This window comes from Pseudophryne corroboree, chromosome 9 (assembly GCF_028390025.1).
Source record: "Pseudophryne corroboree isolate aPseCor3 chromosome 9, aPseCor3.hap2, whole genome shotgun sequence".
Classification (NCBI taxonomy): Eukaryota; Metazoa; Chordata; class Amphibia; order Anura; family Myobatrachidae; genus Pseudophryne; species Pseudophryne corroboree.
The window spans coordinates 108,003,053-108,025,517 of record NC_086452.1 but is presented as its reverse complement, the minus strand read 5'-3'; the positions used below and the strand labels follow the sequence as shown (position 1 = coordinate 108,025,517).

General features: G+C 47.1%; 1 pseudogene; it reads left to right on the top strand.

The window, feature by feature from the left end:
• The first annotated feature begins 582 nt into the window (after nt 1-582).
• On the top strand, nt 583-703 carry LOC134964209 (5S ribosomal RNA; annotated as a pseudogene).
• Nucleotides 704-22,465: the final 21,762 nt, after the last annotated feature.

Genomic DNA, 22,465 nt, shown 5'->3' with positions numbered 1-22,465 from the left:
ACAGCGGATGTAGATACATCTGCTAATCTTTGGACCCTGTCAAACACACAAACGCCTTTCTCCTTTGCACTGCAGAAATCCATAGTTATCTCAATACCAGCTGACGATATATATGCATCATATGGAATATACTCTGTGTCAATTTATTATTTTCCTACTGCTTGAAAATAATTAATGATTGGTCATTTGAGCTGAAGGTTTCACTGCTTATGTTATCTAATCCATAATTTGCACAATCCATAGTGTATTTTTATACATTCATTTGTGTTATGGAGACCAAATTTGGAGGTTTCCCTCTTTGCACAGTTAAAATAATTTTATGATTTAAAAATATTATTACCTGATATATATATGAAATAACTGTGCAGCATAGATGTTTTTTCTACTTGTACTGCGACTGCTTAAACCGTTTTAGATGGGTATCTGAATCTTTTGTTATACGTTATCATCTGTGATAAAAAAAAATCGATCTCTTATTTCCACATCAAATCAGCTGTTTCGATACCTGTGGCTCACATAATAACGCAAATCGGCTCCTATCTGTGCCCAATTAGGACACAGTGTGACAAGGGTGAGCATAAGGTCTGCGGTCATACCCCGGTGGAGATGCCCAATCTCATCTGATCTTGGAAGCCAAGCAGTGGAGGGCCGGGTTAAGTACTTGGATGGGAGACCACCAAGGAACACCCAGGTACTGCAAATATTTGCCACCCACTTGTCACTAATATAGAGCATCGTCTTACATCTCGGTTATGACCTATGATTCAACCATCTGCTAGGATAAAATTCCCATTTGGGATATATAGCAGTTTTTAAATGATGGTCATATATATATATATACACTGAATGAGCAACTTTTTGATCACAGGTTGTCCTACAGTTGGAGTGCGATTGTCAACAAAATCACAGATATACCCATTTCGGCCCATATTAGGTATTTGCACCTTGCAATTTATATATTACTTTCTATATTTTAGCAATGTCACTATTTAACAAAAATTGGCGCTCATTGAACTCCTCAATCATTTATTTTAATGAGAATTATTAAAGTATTGCATTTTAGTTAGCTATTGTGACATCTAGTCATATAACATTATCTGTATATGAGTGCTTCCCAACAAGAGTCTTCTTTTTTTCTTTTTTTCTATGTTTAAATTATGTCATCAGCCTACCATCCTATAGTCAAGATACATCAGATGTTCTGCGAAAGATACAAGGAATTAGAATGGAGGAGGGATTTCTACTAGCCTCACTGGATGTAGAATCACTATATACCAGTATCAATCATGATACTGGTATACATGCAATCAAATATTTCCTCCAGATGAAGGGTTCAAGTGACTTCAATGATTTCCTGTTGGAATTATTGGATTTTATTTGGAAGAAAAATTATTTCACCTTTGCAGACAACTTTTACCTACAAATGCGTGGCACCGCCATGGGTGCGGCATGCGCCCCAACATATGCAAACATCTATTTGGGGTGGTGGGAGAGGGATTTGTATTTAGTGAGGCTAATGAGACATTTACATAGCATGTTGTTATCTGGTTAAGATTTATTGATGACATACTCCTGATATGGAATAATACGGAAGAAAAATTAACACAGTTTCTTGAAGTACTTAATGACAACAATTTGAACTTATGGCTCACTTCAGAAATTAGCAAAGAAACCATCACATTTTTAGAATAACTCATGCTGGCAATGGAGAACTCTCAACAGACCTCTTTAGAGAGAAAATGGCAACAAATAGTCTGCTCCATAATAGGAGCTCTCACTTTCCACCTACAATCAAGAATATTCCGAAGGGAGAGTTTCTCCGTCTTTGGAGAAATTGTTCAGATTTACATACTTTTAAAAGCAGAAGCATGGAACTTAAGGAACGTCTTGTTGAAAGAGGTTATAGAAAGAGGAGTTTTAAAAAAGCCATTTATTATACCTCCAAAGTCAATAGAGATGACCTCATCTTCCTGAGGAATCAGCAATCCTCTTCAGAGAAAATGAGTGTTATACGCTTTGTGGGGGACTTTTTCCAAGAATGGAAGCAAATAATGGACATTACCAGTAAACATTGGCACATTCTCCTCACAGTTGATGACTTAAATACTAAACTTACCAGCCGACCAGCAATGAGTTGGAGGAGATCTCGAAATTTAAGAGACATGTTAGTCAACAGTCATTTTGAAAGAACAAGGTCAAGACTACAGAACACTATAGGTTCTCATCCATGTGGCACATGTAAGGCGTGCAAATATATGGTGAGGACTCAAGAAATACAGGATAGATATGGTAATACCATTGAATTGAATGTTTTCATAAACTGTAATACAGTTAATGTTATTTACTGCTTAGAATGTGAATGTGGTCAAAGATACGTAGGTATGACAACAAGAGCTTTGAAGACATGTATCCTATAACACATCGGCAATATCAGGAATATCAACACAGACATACAGCGAATGAGAAAGCTCTCTCCGGTAGCTCGTCATTTCCAAAGAGCCCACGGAGGTGTTTGATGCAATTTAAAGGCGTATGGTCTAGAGAAGATAAATCTGGGACAGAGGGGAGGAGATTTAAATAAGACCTTACTTCAACATGAGAGTAGATGGATCTTCAATCTGGGGACTCTCAATCCTGGAGGTCTTAATGAACACCAAAATTTTGGAGCATTTCTCTAGAAAAGTACAATAGAAATCCTGTATTATACCCTATAATATAGTTTCGATGCACTTTATTCTTCATCAGTATTTCCTTGTTTTCAATTATTTTTCTTTCTTTTTTCTATTTCTCCTTTTTCTTTTGTCTATTTTCAGAAAAATAACGAGAGTCAATCTTGAGTTTTGAGAGTTTATCTCTCCAAAACTCTTTATATGGTTAACATTAGAGGTGTTGCATATATTGAGAGGTGCTATTCCAGGTTGTGCTAGCATTAATTTATAAGTAAGAAATCGCATATACAAGCCTGTACTTTTACGTGACGATTAGGTGGTCAGTTACCTTATCACCGTCATTGCAATGATGAAGAAGGTTTTTTTTAGATGGATATGTTATCCGGTTTTTGAGCTGAATGCAACTACTATGTTAGGGAGAATCCAATAACATATGAGGGTAATTATTTACAACCAATAACATTAAATATAATTGAGTTAGGCTGGGTGACATATGTGGCTATGCCTGGTTTTGCATTTTAGAAATGGTGTCTATAGAATGGTGAGGATGGTGGAATAGTGAGTAATCGCTAAATGATATGCCACTTAACATAGGCATGTCGTACACGGAAAATATTATACCATGTATCACAGACTTGCAGAGTGGTAACAATTGATGTAAACCAATCCTTAATATAATGGGAGCGGCATATGGGAACCAGGGTAACAAGACACGGGACGGCTATAAAAAGAATACGGAAAGCCGCGTCAGGTTGCCGGGGAAACAAGATTTGGGGCTGCTCCAGTAAGAGAATGAAGGGGCGGGACGGCTGCCGGACCCTGGAGAGAGTAATAACGTTAAGATACAATTGCAGGTAGTCTGGCTCAATGCGTCTAGCTGAATATTGAATGCTGAATGCATCCAGCAAGTAAAGCCGGTAATTAGATTCTGAAACGATGCCCATAGCGCAGTGACGTCGCCAGTCCAGTGAGTGCACGGAGAATGATTTGCCGGGCAACACTGAGCGGCAGAGTGACAGCGACTGATGTAATAGAAAACGGCTGACCCTCAATAGAACGGGATCTGTGTAAGGTAACCAGGGTAACAAGATGCGGGACCGCTCTGATACAAGTGCGGCAAGCTGCGTCAGGTAATTAGGGCAACAGAATTTAGGATTCCTTCATTAAGAAAACAAAGGGGCAGGACGGCTGCCGGACCCATGAGTGTGATAGACATTAAAATGCAAATATGGGTATTTTGGCTGTGTCAGCAAAAGCAGATGAGTGCTGAATACACTTAGAAAGAAAGGATAATGATGCCGAGTATTATACCATATAGTACAGGTAATATGTCATACGGATGGACTGGCAGTGTATAAATGCAACTTGAAACTTAACATCAGGCTAGCCGTAATTAGAAGACAGGCAGGAAAATTAAAGTACTAGCCGTAACACATGTGATCTAACTCGTACACATAGAGGGATGGTGCTAACTGATGAATCTTTGCAACCTCTGATAGGAGTTTAAAGATGTCAATCTTCTCAAAGAGAACAGTAATTAGTTAATGGGTGTGAATGGAAAGTTCTCCACACCGGTGGTTAAAGTGGTCCTGGAGAAGTGGTGGAACTCATTTTTCCCTCCACCTGCCGCACCTCCCCCCCCACCCACACACACAATAAGTGGAGACAGGGCCAGTGTTAGTGTTTTTGTCAACTCCCTGCAAACTATAAATTGGTGCCCTACTTCCCATTCCTTATAAAGGGACATTGTTCTCACAAAGAAGCAAAGTGATCACATAATAGTGCCTCCATTTCAAATTACACCACACAGTAGCACAATGTTCTTCACATTAAACCGCAATACTTCTTATGTATACTCTATTGTTACCATATACACTCGCTCACTTCTCCCTCAGGAGAGGGCTAATGAGAGTGACAGGAGAAGAAGCAGCAGTGAGAGGTTGACTTTCGGTGAGGCTGTATATATTTCTACTATTTTCTATATTCATCTATGGGAATCTAATCACCCTTTGATCTATTCTTTTTGATATCTTTTCTTCTTGTCTTCAGTTCCGAGCTCTCTCATCGGTGACCACTGTGGTTGCATAACGTTAACAGTAAATACCGAAAGCAGAAGCTCATTTATACTTTCTACCATTTACACTCGCTCACTGGCCTATGCGTATTGATGATCGCGAAGGCGAGAAGTAGCAGTGTGTGGTAGTTTCATCTCATATTTTCTCTTCAGTGATAAGTAAATTATTTTTCTGCTATTGATTTTTAATTAGCATGTTAGCAAATATTTGTTGACAGTATATTATCAGAGATTTTTTACCAAGGGCTTTAGCTGTACTCTGTATCAGAAGGAATTTTCTTCATAATAAGTGAAAGTAATTGTAACAAAGTACACATTTGTTTGGCCACATCCTGTAGTATGATGCAGAAGCTTATTGGTTACAATAATAGATAGGAGGCTGTAATGCCAATTCTTACCATGCACATGAATAAATATACAATATTGCTGTGATAGGATGTCGATAACTGAATAATAAACAATTGGTGTAATGGGTGAGATTTGAGACAAGGAACTACAGGCTTTTGGCATTTTATTATATAAATGTTTTATGTATGTTTTGTCTATCAGTGATCCACATATAAAATTGATATTTTATCATAATGAATTGATAAGAGTGCCCCACCAAAAGAGTTTTCTTTTTTCTTTGTTCTATATGTCATTTTTACGTCAAACAGATCAGTCGTCACAGTGGCAGACCAGTTTTCTCGGTCGTCGCGGCTCAGCTCTGCTATGTATGGTGCATTATTAGGGGACTGGATTCTGTCGATTGCAGGGATAGAGAAGGGGCTGGGAGACTTCTGACACAATATGATATTTGAAAATTCCAGAAGTGTATTGATTATTATTTATTACCAGTTATTTATACAGCGCTTTACAGAGAACATTTGGCCAGTCCCTTCCTCAATAGAGTTTACACTCTATACAGGGCCGGTTCGAGCCCTTTTTGCGCCCCGGGCAGGACATAGGGGTGTGGCTTCATACAGAAGGCGTGGTCAGTTACGCCCCCTGTACAGTAGTAGCGCCGCTGAAATGCTGAGCGGTGCGCGATGACATCATCGCGCACCGCCCAGCAATGGTCCTCTCCACAAAGGGAAACTAGACACGTAGCGTCTAGTTTCCTTCGTGGAGAGGACCGTTGCTGTGAGGTGCATGATGACATCATCGCGCACCGCACAGTAAAGGTCCTCCCCACGAAGGGAAACTAGACACTACGCGTCTAGTTCCCTGACGCCCTTCAGAGTGGGACGCAGCAGCAGCGGGACACAGCGGGGGGCACAGGACCCCAGTAGCGGATCTTGCCATGGTGCGGCGCCCTCCGGAAGGCGGTGCCCCGGGCAAAAGTCCTGCTTGCCCGCGGCAAGATCCGCTACTGACTCTATATTCCCTACCACATGTACAGGGCCGGATTAACAATGGGGCGGATGGAGCTGGAGCAGCGGAAGCAGCTGCCCTCTCTCCCCTACCTCGCCTCCTTCAGCTTCTGCACTCTCTGAGATGAATCACGGAGAGCCGTACAGGCAATATGGTGGCCACCCCTCCCCTCCAGTCTCTCCTTCTCCGGGGTCCTGATTGAGCCTGTCACAAGCTCCGCCCCCAGACTACACGAGGAGCTGCAGCTGCTGCAGGAAGCCGCTACCAGCCTGGTACTGAAGGTATATGTAGTGTGTACTGTTTGTGTGTGTGTTTATATGTGGTGGTGTGTGTATATGCTTGCAGCAGTGGTGTGTGTGTTGTACTGAGTGTATATTCTGCAGTGGTGTGTGTGTGTGTGTGTACTGTATGTGTGTAGTGTGTACTCTACTGTGTGTATATATGTGGTGTGTGTGTATATAAGCAGCAGTAGTGTGTGTGTGTCTGTGTACTGTATGTGTGTAGTGTGTACTATGTGTGTGTATATGTGGTGGTGTGTGTGTACTGTATGTGCATGTGGTGTGTACGTACGGTATGTGTGTAGTGTGTGTGTGTGTGTGTGTACTGTGTGTGTGTATGTTGAAGTGGTGTATGTGTGTGTACTATATGTGTGTGTGTATTTTACGTGCTATAGGCAGTGGGGACTCAATTTTGAAATATGAGCGGGTCCTGCAGGATGCACCCTGACTCCCCAACCAATCAGCAGCATTCCCTGTCTCAGCCAATCACCGCCGGCAGCGTCCCCATCTTCACATTCAATCACTGCCAGCAGCGCCTCTCATCTCCACATTTAATCACCTCCTGAGACCCGGTCGGTCTTCCTGCAGCCGCGGCTCCGCCTCCAGCGTGTCCCGACCACTGCTGGTAAGTGATCGGGCAGCCCCTCACCCCCCACCTGGAGACTGAGTGTCACTCTCAGAAGTGGTGTCTTCTCTAACACTGTGTCCCTATCACTGTGGGCAGCAGTGATAGGGACACGCAGTGCAGCACAGTCTGCACTGGAAACAGACGCTCAGCAGATGATCCTCCTGCGGTGGAAGTGAAAGCCGGCCGTTAAGACTCTGCGCCTGGACTAGATCTTAGTATAGAGGAGCCGATCTGAGTGGGTGAACTAAAGAGTTTGTGTGTCTGTGGGGAGGATAGCTTGCTGTGTGTATGAGGAAAGGTGACCAACAGTGTATGTGAGGGGGCGGGGCAGTTTGAGGGGAGCTGAGTAAGAGGGGTTTGGGTCTGTGTGAGGACAGGACAGCTTTCTGATGGGGTATTGTGTGAGGGTGGTGCACTGTATGTGTGTTTCAAGGGAGCTGACTGTAATGGGTGAGAGCACTGTGTGTGAGTATTATTTTTTTTTTGGGGGGGGAGTGAGGAAGGGATAGCTATAATAAGGTAGATAGCTGTGTGTGTGGGGGGAGGGTCTGTGTGTCTGTATTAGGGGCAAAGGATGCCAAGATGGTGCTAGAGCCATCTAAGGGGGAGAGGAGCTAGGTGGCACGAAAATTAGAGGGATCGGTGAGTGAGCCCCATCCCATTTTGTCACCTAAGGAGGTCCACTGACCAGGCAGGAGGGAGCGGGCAGAGGGTAGATAAGGAGCAGCTGGAAGGGGGAGAAGCTTTGTGATGGGGGATTGTGTGAGGGTGATGTGCTATGTCTGTGTTTCTGGGGAACTGTGTGTGTGTGGAGTGGGGTGTCTGTGTGAGGAAGGGATAGCTATATAACTTACCTCCGAGCAATGGGAATAAACTTACGACACTGCATCCGGGGCTTTGCCCCCTTCTGGCTGTCGCTGAGGAGCTGTGTGCACTGTGCAGTAACTTGCTCCAGGTCACTGTTTGTGTGGATGGGAGTGCTGCTGCTCTATCTGATTCTGCAGGACACAGAGTGAGAGGACTCGGAGCAGGCAGCATGAATGCCAGGCTCAGGGAGAATTGGTGGAAGTCTCTACTGCTGCATTAGCACCATTTGGTGTCAATGGAATAGCTGAGGGTGCTGGGGCCCTGGGGGTGCACTCACCAGGTGAGACATTGTAGCAGGCAGTGGTTCCATAATTATCCTGACAGTGTTCTAATTGTTATTTAGGGACATTCTACATATTAGCATATTGGGCCCATCACCCAGTGTCTGCCCCAACACTCTGTCCCGCCTTCTCCCCTACCCCTACTCTATCATGGCTCCATCCCCACCGCTCTGTCTCATCCCCCTATCTCTGGTCCCTTACCCCATTACCTCCCCTTTTAGGTCTGTTCCATATCCTTTGCAATTGCAGCAGCTGGAGCGCACGCCCAAGCTTCATCTGTGCACGCATAGAGGAGACGTGACACTGTCACCCACTGCCTCTCTGTCTCCCACTATCTCTCCCCGTCACCCTCTCTATCCCCATCACCGTTTCCTGTCACCCACTGCCTCTCCGTCTCTTCCTATATCTACTTGTGTCACCTCACTCCCCTGTCACCGACGGCCTCTCCCCGTTATCCTCTATGTCACCCACACCCTGGCATCACCCAATGCCTCTCACTATCACAATCTCCTGTCACCCTATGCCTCTCCCTGTCACCCTCTGCTTCTCCCCTGCATCACTATCTCCCCATCACCCACTCTCCTGTCACTCTCTGTTTCCACAAAGCATCACCCTCTACCTCTGGTTTTCTATTACCAGTTACTGCTGCAATAAAAAAACTACCTTTCACCGTGATTTACTGGTATAATTACAAAGCAGTGTACTTTCAACCCCCCAAATTGACCCCCTCGCTACCCCCGGCATTACCTCTGTACTGTCTGCCCCTAACCCACTCCTTGCCCCCAATACTGCCCCAGCTGCAATATACCACTATCTCCAGTACTGCCCCCAGTACCTACCTACACATACACCCTTCCTATCCCAGCATTGCCCCAGTACTTCCCCAGCTGCTGTCTTTCCTTACCCTCTCCTGCATGCCTTTATCTCCCTCTACCCCAACTGCTACCCACTCACAGCACTTCTCAAACTGTTGCCTGCTCTTACCTCCTCACTACCCCCAGCACTGCCGCCCTTATAACCCCCAGCTGTACCCCAACTGCTGCCTTCCCCCAGCACTGCCTATAATGCATAAATTGTGATGGGACCCAGAACCTGTGTAGTAGGACCCCAATTTCTTACAGTGAGGAGTCCCTGGGACCCACAACTTTTTTCGTTCAGCGCGATCACTGCACCCCATGCCCCTCATATCACTAGCCATATCCCTTGTTGCTGCACACAATTAGGTCCTTTGTAAATTTCAGCTCCAGGCACATGTGGACCTTATTCTGGCACTGCACATGTACACATTCACACTAGGGTTAATTTTGTTGGGAGCCAATTAACCTATCAGTATATTTTTGGATTGTGGGAGGAAACCGGAGTACCAGGAGGAAACTCATGCAAGTACGGGGAGAATACACAATCGTCATACAGTTAGGACCATGGTGGGAATTGAACCGATGACCTGAGTGCTGTGAGGCAGTAATGCTAACCATTACACTGTCCGTGCTGCCCTTAAAAATCACACCTGGCAGCTACAGTATCTAGTCACTGACAGCCTGCCGGGAGTATTCAGCCAGACCAGCACTTGCACATTTTCGGAGGAAATCAGAAATTCCCTACCGACTACATGATCTCTTGCCGAGCCCCTGCGACCCGCTGGGCCCTAAGTCTGCTTTGGATGCCTACTGGTAAATACGCTACTGCACGGTAGCCAGTTCGCTAACTTAATTGTCAGACCTCGTATAATAGAGCCACACTAAAGTCACTGATATATTGTCAGTACAGTCACAGTCACTGGGGGGTGCATAATGGATATTATAAGGGATGGGGACCTGCTAATAGGGGATGGGTAATGTGCTACTATCAGTATGTGTGTGTGGGGAGGGGGGGGGGGCACTGATATATAATGCAGGCACCCATACCATATAATACTTATTATTACACCCAATGACATTAGTGTTGACTGCATTACAGTGCCTCTCCCCCCCCTTAATGATTGTAGCAGCCTAGTAGGTCCCTCGTCCCTTATAATACCCATTATTACACTGCTCAGTCAGTGTGACTGTAATCATTATATATCAGTATCCCACTGATTGTAGCAGGCAGCGTACACGGTAGTACTTAAAATACAGTATTATAGCATATTGATATCAGGGCCAGTTCAGGGGCTTTTTGCGCCCCGGGTGGCAATAGGGGCGTGGCTTCATACAGGGGGCGTGGTCAGTTACGCCCCCTGTACAGTAGTAGCGCCACTGAAATGATGTGCGGTGCGCGATGACATCATTGCGCACCGCACAGCAAAGGTCCTCTCCACGAAGGGAAACTAGACGCGTAGCACCCCTAGGGGTGAGGCAGCAGCACAGAGTTTTTCAGCAGACAGCATAACTCTTTAATGCCTGGAGCAATTTACACCAAACTTGCTACACAAATTACTTACACTCTGGGAACAAACACTGTGGGGTAACACACCCCTAGCACACCTAGGGGTGGGCCAGCAGCACAGACTATATCAGGATATGCATGATATGTCAGTGATGACAGGGCTGCATGTGACAGGGCCAGTGACATGATGTGAGGAGGGGAATGCAGGTAGCACAAAACCACACACTGAGAGTTATATAGTGGAAATAGCACAGTCCCCCAGAAGCACAGAGTATATCAGGAGATACATAATGTGCTGCGCTATATAATAAATGCTGAAAAAATAATGAAAAAAATCGATAATTTCACAGGGACACTGACATGATGTGAGGAGGGGAATAGAGGCAGCAGGAAGCCACAGACTGAGAGTTGTATAGTGAGAAGAGCAGGGTCCCCTGGGGGACCAAAAAGGGGTCCGACCACTACACAAAGTGCATCAGGGAAGCAAGATATGCCTATATACTAGATCTCCAACCAACGTAAATTAACGAACAACTATCATTCTAATTTACCATCCTCATCCCGTAGCAAAGCACGAGTATTCACGGTTATTCAGCTATCTACAATGTTATTATACTGCGGGGTTAATATTTACATTTATTTTTGTAAACAGACATTCTTAAAATCCCGGGCATCACCGGGTACTCCAGCTAGTATATATAATAAGATTTTACTCACCGGTAAATCTATTTCTCGTAGTCCGTAGTGGATGCTGGGAACTCCGTAAGGACCATGGGGAATAGACGGGCTCCGCAGGAGACTGGGCACTCTAAAAGAAAGATTAGGTACTATCTGGTGTGCACTGGCTCCTCCCACTATGACCCTCCTCCAGACCTCAGTTAGGATACTGTGCCCGGAAGAGCTGACACAATAAGGAAGGATTTTGAATCCCGGGTAAGACTCATACCAGCCACACCAATCACACCGTATAACTCGTGATACTATACCCAGTTAACAGTAAGAAATATAACTGAGCCTCTCAACAGATGGCTCAACAATAACCCTTAGCTAGGCAATAACTACATACAAGTATTGCAAACAATCCGCACTTGGGATGGGCGCCCAGCATCCACTACGGACTACGAGAAATAGATTTACCGGTGAGTAAAATCTTATTTTCTCTGACGTCCTAGTGGATGCTGGGAACTCCGTAAGGACCATGGGGATTATACCAAAGCTCCCAAACGGGCGGGAGAGTACGGATGACTCTGCAGCACCGAATGAGAGAACTCAAGGTCCTCCTCAGCCAGGGTATCAAATTTGTAGAATTTAGCAAACGTGTTTGCCCCTGACCAAGTTGCAGCTCGGCAAAGTTGTAAAGCCGAGACCCCTCGGGCAGCCGCCCAAGATGAGCCCACTTTCCTCGTGGAATGGGCTTTTACTGATTTAGGATGCGGCAATCCAGCCGCAGAATGCTCCAGCTGAATTGTGCTACAAATTCAGCGAGCAATAGTCTGCTTAGAAGCAGGAGCACCTATTTTGTTGGGTGCCTACAGGATAAAAAGCGAGTCAGTTTTCCTGACTCCAGCCGTCCTGGAAATATAAATTTTTAAGGCCCTGACTACGTCCAGTAACTTGGAATCTTCCAAGTCCCTAGTAGCCGCAGGCAGTACAATAGGTTGGTTCAAGTGAAAAGCTGATACCACCTTAGGGAGAAACTGGGGACGAGTCCTCAATTCTGCCCTATCCATATGGAAAACAGATAAGGGCTTTTACATGACAAAGCCGCCAATTCTGACACACGCCTGGCCGAAGCCAAGGCCAATAACATGACCACTTTCCACGTGAGATATTTCAAATCCACAGTTTTAAGTGGCTCAAACCAATGTGATTTTAAGAAACTCAACACCACGTTGAGATCCCACGGTGCCACAGGAGGCACAAAAGGGGGCTGAATATGTAGCACTCCCTTTACAAAAGTCTGAACTTCAGGCAGTGAAGCCAGTTCTTTCTGGAAGAAAATCGACAGAGCCGAAATCTGGACCTTAATGGAACCCAATTTTAGGCCCATAGTCACTCCCGACTGTAGGAAGTGCAGAAAACGACCCAGCTGAAATTCCTCTGTAGGGGCCTTCCTGGCCTCACACCACGCAACATATTTTCGCCAAATACGGTGATAATGGTTTGCGGTTACTTCTTTCCTGGCTTTTATTAGCGTAGGAAAGACATCCTCCGGAATGCCCTTTTCCTTTAGGATCCGGAATTCAACTGCCATGCCGTCAAACGCAGCCGCGGTAAGTCTTGGAACAGACAGGGCCCCTGCTGTAGCAGATCCTGTCTGAGCGGTAGAGGCCATGGGTCCTCTGATATCATTTCTTGAAGTTCTGGGTACCAAGCTCTTCTTGGCCAATCCGGAACCACGAGTATCGTTCTTACTCCTCGCCTTCTTATTATTCTCAGTAACTTTGGTATGAGAGGCAGAGGAGGGAACACATAAACCGACTGGTACACCCACGGTGTCACTAGAGCGTCCACAGCTATCGCCTGAGGGTCCCTTGACCTGGCGCAATATTTCTTTAGCTTTTTGTTGAGGCGGGACACCATCATGTCCACCTGTGGCCTTTCCCAACGGTTTACCAACAGTTGGAAGACTTCTGGATGAAGTCCCCACTCTCCCGGGTGTAGGTCGTGTCTGCTGAGGAAGTCTGCTTCCCAGTTGTCCACTCCCGGAATGAACACTGCTGACAGTGCTAAGACGTGATTTTCCGCCCATCGGAGAATCCTTGTGGCTTCTGCCATCGCTATCCTGCTTCTTGTGCCGCACTGTCGGTTTACATGGGCGACTGCCGTGATGTTGTCTGATTGGATCAGTACCGGCTGGTTTTGAAGCAGAGGCCTTGCCAGACTTAGGGCATTGTAAATGGCCCTCAGTTCCAGAATATTTATGTGTAGGGACGACTCCTGACTTGACCAAAGTCCTTGGAATTTTTTTTTTTTTTTTTCCCTGTGTGACTGCCCCCCAGCCTCGAAGGCTGGCATCCGTGGTTATCAGGACCCAGTCCTGTATGCCGAATCTGCGGCCCTCTTGAAGATGAGCACTCTGCAGCCACCACAGTAGAGATACCCTGGTCCTTGGAGACAGGGTTATCAGCCGATGCATCTGAAGATGCGATCCCGACCACTTGTCCAAGAGGTCCCGCTGAAAAGGTTCTTGCATGGAACCTGCCGAATGGAATCTTGCTTCGTAAGAAGCTACCATTTTTCCCAGGACTCGTGTGCAGTGATGCACCGATACCTGTTTTGGTTTCAGGAGGTCTCTGACTAGAGATGACAGCTCCTTGGCTTTCTCCTGCGGGAGAAACACTTTTTTCTGTTCTGTGTCCAGAACCATCCCCAGGAACAGTAGGCGTGTGGTAGGAACCAGCTGTGACTTTTGAAATGTATAGAATCCATCCGTGCTGTTGTAGCACTTCCCGAGATAGTGCTACTCCGACCAACAACTGCTCCTTGGACCTCGCCTTTATAAGGAGATCGTCCAAGTACGGGATAATTAAAACTCCCTTTTTTCGAAGGAGTATCATCATTACTGCCATTACCTTGGTAAAGACCCTCGGTGCCGTGGACAGTCCAAACGGCAGTGTTTGGAATTGGTAATGGCAATCCTGTACCACAAATCTGAGGTACTCCTGGTGAGGATGGTAAATGGGGACATGTAGGTAAGCATCCTTGTAATCCCCCTCCTCCAGGCTTGCAATAACCGCCCTGAGCGATTCCATCTTGAACTTGAATTTTTATATGTGTGTGTTCAAGGATTTCAAATTTAAAATGGGTCTCACCGAACCGTCCGGTTTCGGTACCACAAACAGTGTGGAATAGTAACCCCGTCCTTGTTGAAGTAGGGGCACCTTGACTATCACCTGCTGGGAATACAGCTTGTGAATTGCCTCTAGCACAGCCTCCCTGCCTGAGGGAGTTGTCGGCAAGGCAGATTTGAGGAAACGGCGGGGGGGAGATGCCTCAAATTCCAGCTTGTACCCCTGAGATACTACTTGAAGGATCCAGGGATCCCACTGATCGCTGAAATTTTTGAGGCGGCCCCCCACCGTACCTAGCTACGCCTGTGGAGCCCCCGCGTCATGCGGTGGACTCAGAGGAAGCGGGGGAAGATTTTTGATCCTGGGAACTGGCTGTCTGGTGCAGCTTTTTCCCTCTTCCCTCGTCTCTGTGCAGAAAGGAAGCGCCTTTAACCCGCTTGCTTTTCTGAAGCCGAAAGGACTGTACCTGATAATACAGTGCTTTCTTAGGCTGTGAGGAAACCTGAGGTAAAAAAATTTCTTCCCAGCTGTTGCTGTGGATACGAGGTCCCAGAGACCATCCCCAAACAATTCCTTACCCTTATAAGACTCTATGTGCCTTTTAAAGTCAGCATCACCTGTCCAGTGTCGGGTCTCTAATACCCTCCTGACAGAATGGACATTGCATTAATTCTGGATGCCAGCCGGCAAAATATCCCTCTGTGCATCCCTCATATATAAGACGACGTCTTTAATATGCTCTTATGTTCGCAAAATAGTATCCTTGTTTGACAGGGTCACAGACCACGCTGCAGCAGCACTATCTGCAGGTCTCAGTCTAGTACCTGAGTGTGTAAATACAGACTTCAGGATAGCCTCCTGCTTTTTATCAGCAGGTACCTTTAAAGTGGCCGTATCCTAAGACGGCAGTGCCACCTTTTTTGACAAACGTGTGAGCGCCTTATCCACCCTAGGGGATATCTCCCAGCGTAACTTATCCTCTGGCGGGAACGGGTACGCCATCAGTAACTTTTTAGAAATTACCAGTTTCTTATCGGGGGAACCCACGCTTTTTCACACTTCATTCACTCATTTGATGGGGGAACAAAACACTGCCTGCTTTTTCTCCCCAAACATAAAACCCTTTTTTAGTGGTACTTGGGTTAATGTCAGAAATGTGTAACACATTTTTTATTGCCGGGATCATGTAACGGATGTTCCTAGTGGATTGTGTATATGTCTCAACCTCGTCGACACTGGAGTCAGACTCCGTGTCGACATCTGTGTCTGCCATCTGAGGGAGCGGGCGTTTTTGAGCCCCTGATGGCCTTTGAGACGCCTGGGCAGGCGCGGGCTGAGAAGCCGGCTGTCCCATAGCTGTTACGTCATCCAGCCTTTTTGTAAGGAGTTGACACTGTCGGTTTATGCCTTCCACCTATCCATCCACTCTGGTGTCGGCCCCACAGGGGGCGACATCACATTTATCGGCATCTGCTCTGCCACCACATAAGCCTCCTCATCAAACGTGTCGACACAGCCGTACCGACACACCGCACACACACAGGGAATGCTCTGACTGAGGACAGGACCCCACACAGCCCTTTGGGGAGACAGAGAGAGAGTATGCCAGCACACACCAGAGCGCTATATAATTTAGGGATTAACACTATATTGAGTGAATTTTTCCCAATAGCTGCTTATACAATATTGCGCCTAAATTTAGTGCCCCCCCTCTCTTTTTAACCCTTTGAGCCTGCAAATTACAGGGGAGAGCCTGGGGAGCTGTCTTCCAGCTGCACTGTGAAGAGAAAATGGTGCCAGTGTGCTGAGGGAGATAGCTCCGCCCCTTTTTCGCTGACTTTTCTCCCGCTTTTTTAAGGATTCTGGCAGGGGTATTTATCACATATATATCCTCTGGGGCTATATATTGTGATATATTTGTCAGCCAAGGTGTTTTTATTGCTGCTCAGGGCGCCCCCCCCCCCCAGCGCCCTGCACCCTCAGTGACCGGAGTGTGAAGTGTGTATGAGGAGCAATGGCGCACAGCTGCAGTGCTGTGCGCTACCTTGGTGAAGACTGATGTCTTCTGCCGCCGATTTTCCGGATCTGTAAGGGGGACGGCGGCGCGGCTCCGGGAACGAACACCAAGGCCAGTTCCATGCGGTCGATCCCTCTGGAGCTAATGGTGTCCAGTAGCCTAAGAAGCCCAAGCTAGCTGCAAGCAGGTAGGTTCGCTTCTTCTCCCCTTAGTCCCTCGATGCAGTGAGCCTGTTGCTAGCAGGTCTCACTGTAAAATAAAAAACCTAAAATAAACTTTCTTTCTAGGAGCTCAGGAGAGCCCCTAGTGTGCATCCAGCTCGGCCGGGCTCAGAAATCTAACTGAGGTCTGGAGGAGGGTCATCGTGGGAGGAGCCAGTGCACACAGGATAGTACCTAATCTTTCTTTTAGAGTGCCCAGTCTCCTGCGGAGCCCGTCTATTCCCCATGGTCCTTACGGAGTTCCCAGCATCCACTAGGACGTCAGAGAAATATATATATATATATATAGAAGCACAGGTGTGGCACTCCAGCATTCAGTGGTCATAAAAGCAGGCAGACTCTCATATAAATCAACGTTTCCTGATGACAATATTATAAATATTGAAACGTTGATTTATATGACCGCTGTTATGACTATTGAACGCTTGAGTGCCGCACCTGTGCTTCTATTTGTATTTTTCTGTGAGGGCACCGGCTCAGGTATATTGAGAAGTTGGGAGTGCCGGACCTGTGACATGTATGTGTATATATATATATATATATATATATTTATATATATATATATATATATATATATGTACCTTTAATTTCTAAGGGCCATCATTTCTCAAAACTGAAAATAAGATTTTACTTACCGATAAATCTATTTCTCGTAGTCCGTAGTGGATGCTGGGACTCCGTCAGGACCATGGGGATTAGCGGCTCCGCAGGAGACAGGGCACAAAAATAAAAGCTTTAGGACTAGGTGGTGTGCACTGGCTCCTCCCCCTATGACCCTCCTCCAAGCCTCAGTTAGGATACTGTGCCCGGACGAGCGTACACAATAAGGAAGGATTTTGAATCCCGGGTAAGACTCATACCAGCCACACCAATCACACCGTACAACCTGTGATCTGAACCCAGTTAACAGTATGACAAACGTAGGAGCCTCTGAACAGACGGCTCACAACAATAACAACCCGATTTTTTTGTAACAATAACTATGTACAAGTATTGCAGACAATCCGCACTTGGGATGGGCGCCCAGCATCCACTACGGACTACGAGAAATAGATTTATCGGTAAGTAAAATCTTATTTTCTCTGACGTCCTAGTGGATGCTGGGACTCCGTCAGGACCATGGGGATTATACCAAAGCTCCCAAACGGGCGGGAGAGTGCGGATGACTCTGCAGCACCGAATGAGAGAACTCCAGGTCCTCTTTAGCCAGGGTATCAAATTTGTAGAATTTTACAAACGTGTTCTCCCCCGACCACGTAGCTGCTCGGCAGAGTTGTAATGCCGAGACCCCTCGGGCAGCCGCCCAAGATGAGCCCACCTTCCTTGTGGAATGGGCCTTGATAGATTTAGGCTGTGGCAGGCCTGCCACAGAATGTGCAAGTTGAATTGTGCTACAAATCCAACGAGCAATCGTCTGCTTAGAAGCAGGAGCACCCAGCTTGTTGGGTGCATACAGTATAAACAGCGAGTCAGATTTTCTGACTCCAGCCGTCCTTGAAATATATATTTTCAATGCCCTGACAACGTCCAGCAACTTGGAATCCTCCAAATCGCTAGTAGCCGCAGGGACCACAATAGGCTGGTTCAGGTGAAACGCTGAAACCACCTTAGGCAGAAACTGAGGACGCGTCCGCAGTTCTGCCCTGTCCGAATGGAAAATCAGATATGGGCTTTTATACGATAAAGCCGCCAATTCTGACACTCTCCTGGCTGAAGCCAGGGCCAGTAGCATGGTTACTTTCCATGTAAGATATTTCAAATCCACCGATTTGAGTGGCTCAAACCAATGGGATTTGAGAAAGTCCAAAACTACATTAAGATCCCACGGAGCCACTGGGGGCACAACCGGGGGCTGTATATGTAGTACTCCTTTTACAAAAGTCTGGACTTCAGGAACTGAAGCCAATTCTTTCTGGAAGAAAATCGACAGGGCCGAAATTTGAACCTTAATGGACCCTAATTTGAGGCCCATAGACAATCCTGTTTGCAGGAAATGTAGGAATCGACCCAGTTGAAATTCCTCCGTCGGGGCCTTCCTGGCCTCACACCACGCAACATATTTTCTCCAAATGCGGTGATAATGTTGTGCAGTCACCTCCTTCCTGGCTTTTACCAGGGTAGGGATGACCTCTTCCGGAATGCCTTTTCCCTTAGAATTCGGCGTTCAACCGCCATGCCGTCAAACGCAGCCGCGGTAAGTCTTGGAATAGACACGGTCCCTGCTGAAGCAGGTCCCGTCTTAGAGGTAGAGGCCACGGATCTTCCGTGAGCATCTCCTGAAGTTCCGGGTACCAAGTTCTTCTTGGCCAATCCGGAGCCACGAGTATCGTTCTTACTCCCCTTTGCCGTATAATTCTCAGTACTTTTGGTATGAGAGGCAGAGGAGGAAACACATACACTGACTGGAACACCCACGATGTTACCAGAGCGTCCACAGCTATTGCCTGAGGGTCTCTTGACCTGGCGCAATACCTGTCCAGTTTTTTGTTGAGGCGGGACGCCATCATATCCACCTTTGGTTTTTCCCAACGGTTCACAATCATGTGGAAGACTTCTGGATGAAGTCCCCACTCTCCCGGGTGTAGATCGTGTCTGCTGAGGTAGTCCGCTTCCCAGTTGTCCACTCCCGGAATGAACACTGCTGACAGTGCTATCACATGATCTTCCGCCCAGCGAAGAATCCTTGCAGCTTCTGCCATTGCCCTCCTGCTTCTTGTGCCGCCCTGTCTGTTTACGTGGGCGACTGCCGTGATGTTGTCCGACTGGATCAACACCGGCTGACCCTGAAGCAGGGGTTTTGCCAGGCTTAGAGCATTGTAAATCGCTCTTAGCTCCAGTATATTTATGTGAAGAGACATCTCCAGGCTTGACCACACTCCCTGGAAGTTTCTTCCCTGTGTGACCGCTCCCCAGCCTCTCAGACTGGCATCCGTGGTCACCAGGACCCAGTCCTGTATGCCGAATCTGCGGCCCTCTAACAGATGAGCACTCTGCAACCACCACAGAAGAGACACCCTTGTCCGTGGACACAAAGTTATCCGCTGATGCATCTGCAGATGCGATCCGGACCATTTGTCCAGCAGATCCCACTGAAAAGTTCGTGCGTGGAATCTGCCGAATGGAATCGCTTCGTAAGAAGCCACCATTTTTCCCAGGACTCTTGTGAATTGATGCACAGACACTTTTCCTGGTTTTAGGAGGTTCCTGACAAGTTCGGATAACTCCCTGGCTTTCTCCTCCGGAAGAAACACCTTTTTCTGAACCGTGTCCAGAATCATTCCCAGGAACAGCAGACGTGTCGTCGGGGTAATTGAGATTTTGGAAAATTCAGAATCCACCCGTGCTGTTGCAGCACTACTTGGGTTAGTGCTACTACGTCCTCCAGCTGTTCTCTGGACCTTGCCCTTATCAGGAGATCGTCCAAGTAAGGGATAATTAATACGCCTTTTCTTCGCAGAAGAAACATCATTTCGGCCATTACCTTGGTAAAGACCCGAGGTGCCGTGGACAATCCAAACGGCAGCGTCTGAAACTGATAATGACAGTTTTGCACCACGAACCTGAGGTACCCTTGATGTGAAGGGCAAATTGGGACATGCAGGTAAGCATCCTTGATGTCCAGGGACACCATAAAGTCCCCTTCTTCCAGATTCGCAATCACTGCTCTGAGTGACTCCATCTTGAACTTGAATTTTTGTATGTACAGGTTCAAAGATTTCAGATTTAGAATAGGTCTTACCGAGCCGTCCGGCTTGGGTACCACAAATAGTGTGGAATAATACCCCTTTCCCTGTTGTAGGAGGGGTACCTTGACTATCACCTGCTGAGAATACAGCTTGTGAATGGCTTCCAATACCGTCGCCCTGTCTGAGGGAGACGTTGGCAGAGCAGACTTTAGGAACCGGCGAGGGGGAGACTTCTCGAATTCCAACCTGTAACCCTGAGATACTACCTGCAGGATCCAGGGGTCCACCTGTGAGTGATCCCACTGTGCGCTGAAATTCTTGAGTCGACCCCCCACCGCCCCTGAGTCCGCTTGTAAAGCCCCAACGTCATGCTGAGGGCTTTGCAGAAGCCGGGGAGGGCTTCTGCTCCTGGGAGGGAGCTGCTTGGTGCACTCTCTTACCCTTTCCTTTGCCTCGGGGCAGATATGACTGTCCTTTTGCCCGCTTGTTCTTATAGGAACGAAAGGACTGCGGCTGAAAAGACGGTGTCTTTTTCTGTTGGGAGGGGACCTGAGGTAAAAAGGTGGATTTCCCGGCTGTTGCCGTGGCCACCAAATCCGATAGACCGACCCCAAATAATTCCTCCCCTTTATACGGCAATACTTCCATATGCCGTTTGGAATCCGCATCACCTGACCACTGTCGCGTCCATAAACTTCTTCTGGCAGATATGGACATCGCACTTACTCTCGATGCCAGAGTGCAAATATCCCTCTGAGCATCTCGCATATAAAGAAAAGCATCCTTTAATTGCTCTATAGTCAATAAAATACTGTCCCTATCCAGGGTATCAATATTTTCAGTCAGGGAATCCGACCAAACCACCCCAGCACTGCACATCCATGCTGAGGCGATGGCTGGTCGCAGTATAACACCAGTATGAGTGTATATACTTTTCAGGGTAGTTTCCAGCCTCCTATCAGCTGGATCCTTGAGGGCGGCCGTTTCAGGAGACGGTAACGCCACTTGTTTTGATAAGCGTGTGAGTGCCTTATACACCCTAGGGGGTGTTTCCCAGCGCGCCCTAACCTCTGGCGGGAAAGGATATAATGCCAATAACTTCTTTGAAATTAGCAGTTTTCTATCGGGGTTAACCCACGCTTCATCACACACTTCATTCAATTCCTCTGATTCAGGAAAAACTACAGGTAGTTTTTTCAGACCCCACATAATACCCCCTTTTGTGGTACTTGCAGTATCAGAGATATGCAAAGCCTCCTTCATTGCCGTGATCATATAACGTGTGGCCCTACTGGAAAATACGTTTGTTTCTTCACCGTCGACACTAGATTCGGTGTCTGAGACGCCTGGACAGGTACTAACTGGTTTGCCGGCCGTCTCATGTCGTCAACTGATTTTTGTAACGTGCTGACATTATCACGTAATTCCATAAACAAAGCCATCCATTCCGGTGTCGACTCCCTAGGGGGTGACATCACCATTACCGGCAATTGCTCCGCCTCCACACCAACATCGTCCTCATACATGTCGACACACACGTACCGACACACAGCAGACACACAGGGAATGCTCTTATCGAAGACAGGACCCCACTAGCCCTTTGGGGAGACAGAGGGAGAGTTTGCCAGCACACACCCAAGCGCTATAAATATATAGGAACAACCCTACAGAAGTGTTGTTTCCTTTATAGCAGCTTAATATATCAATATCGCCAAAAAAGTGCCCCCCCTCTCTGTTTTTTTACCCTGTTTCTGTAGTGCAGTGCAGGGGAGAGTCCTGGGAGCCTTCCTCGCAGCGGAGCTGTGCAGGAAAATGGCGCTGTGTGCTGAGGAGATAGGCCCCGCCCCCTATTTCGGCGGGCTCTTCTCCCGGTGTTTGTGAGACCTGGCAGGGGTTAAATACATCCATATAGCCCCAGGGGCTATATGTGATGTATTTTTAGCCAGAACAAGGTATTATCATTGCTGCCCAGGGTGCCCCCCCCCAGCGCCCTGCACCCTCAGTGACCGCTGGTGTGAAGTGTGCTGACAACAATGGCGCACAGCTGCAGTGCTGTGCGCTACCTCATGAAGACTGAAAAGTCTTCTGCCGCCGGTTTCTGGACCTCTTCACTTTTCGGCATCTGCAAGGGGGTCGGCGGCGCGGCTCCGGGACCGGACTCCATGGCTGGGCCTGTGTTCGATCCCTCTGGAGCTAATGGTGTCCAGTAGCCTAAGAAGCCAATCCATCCTGC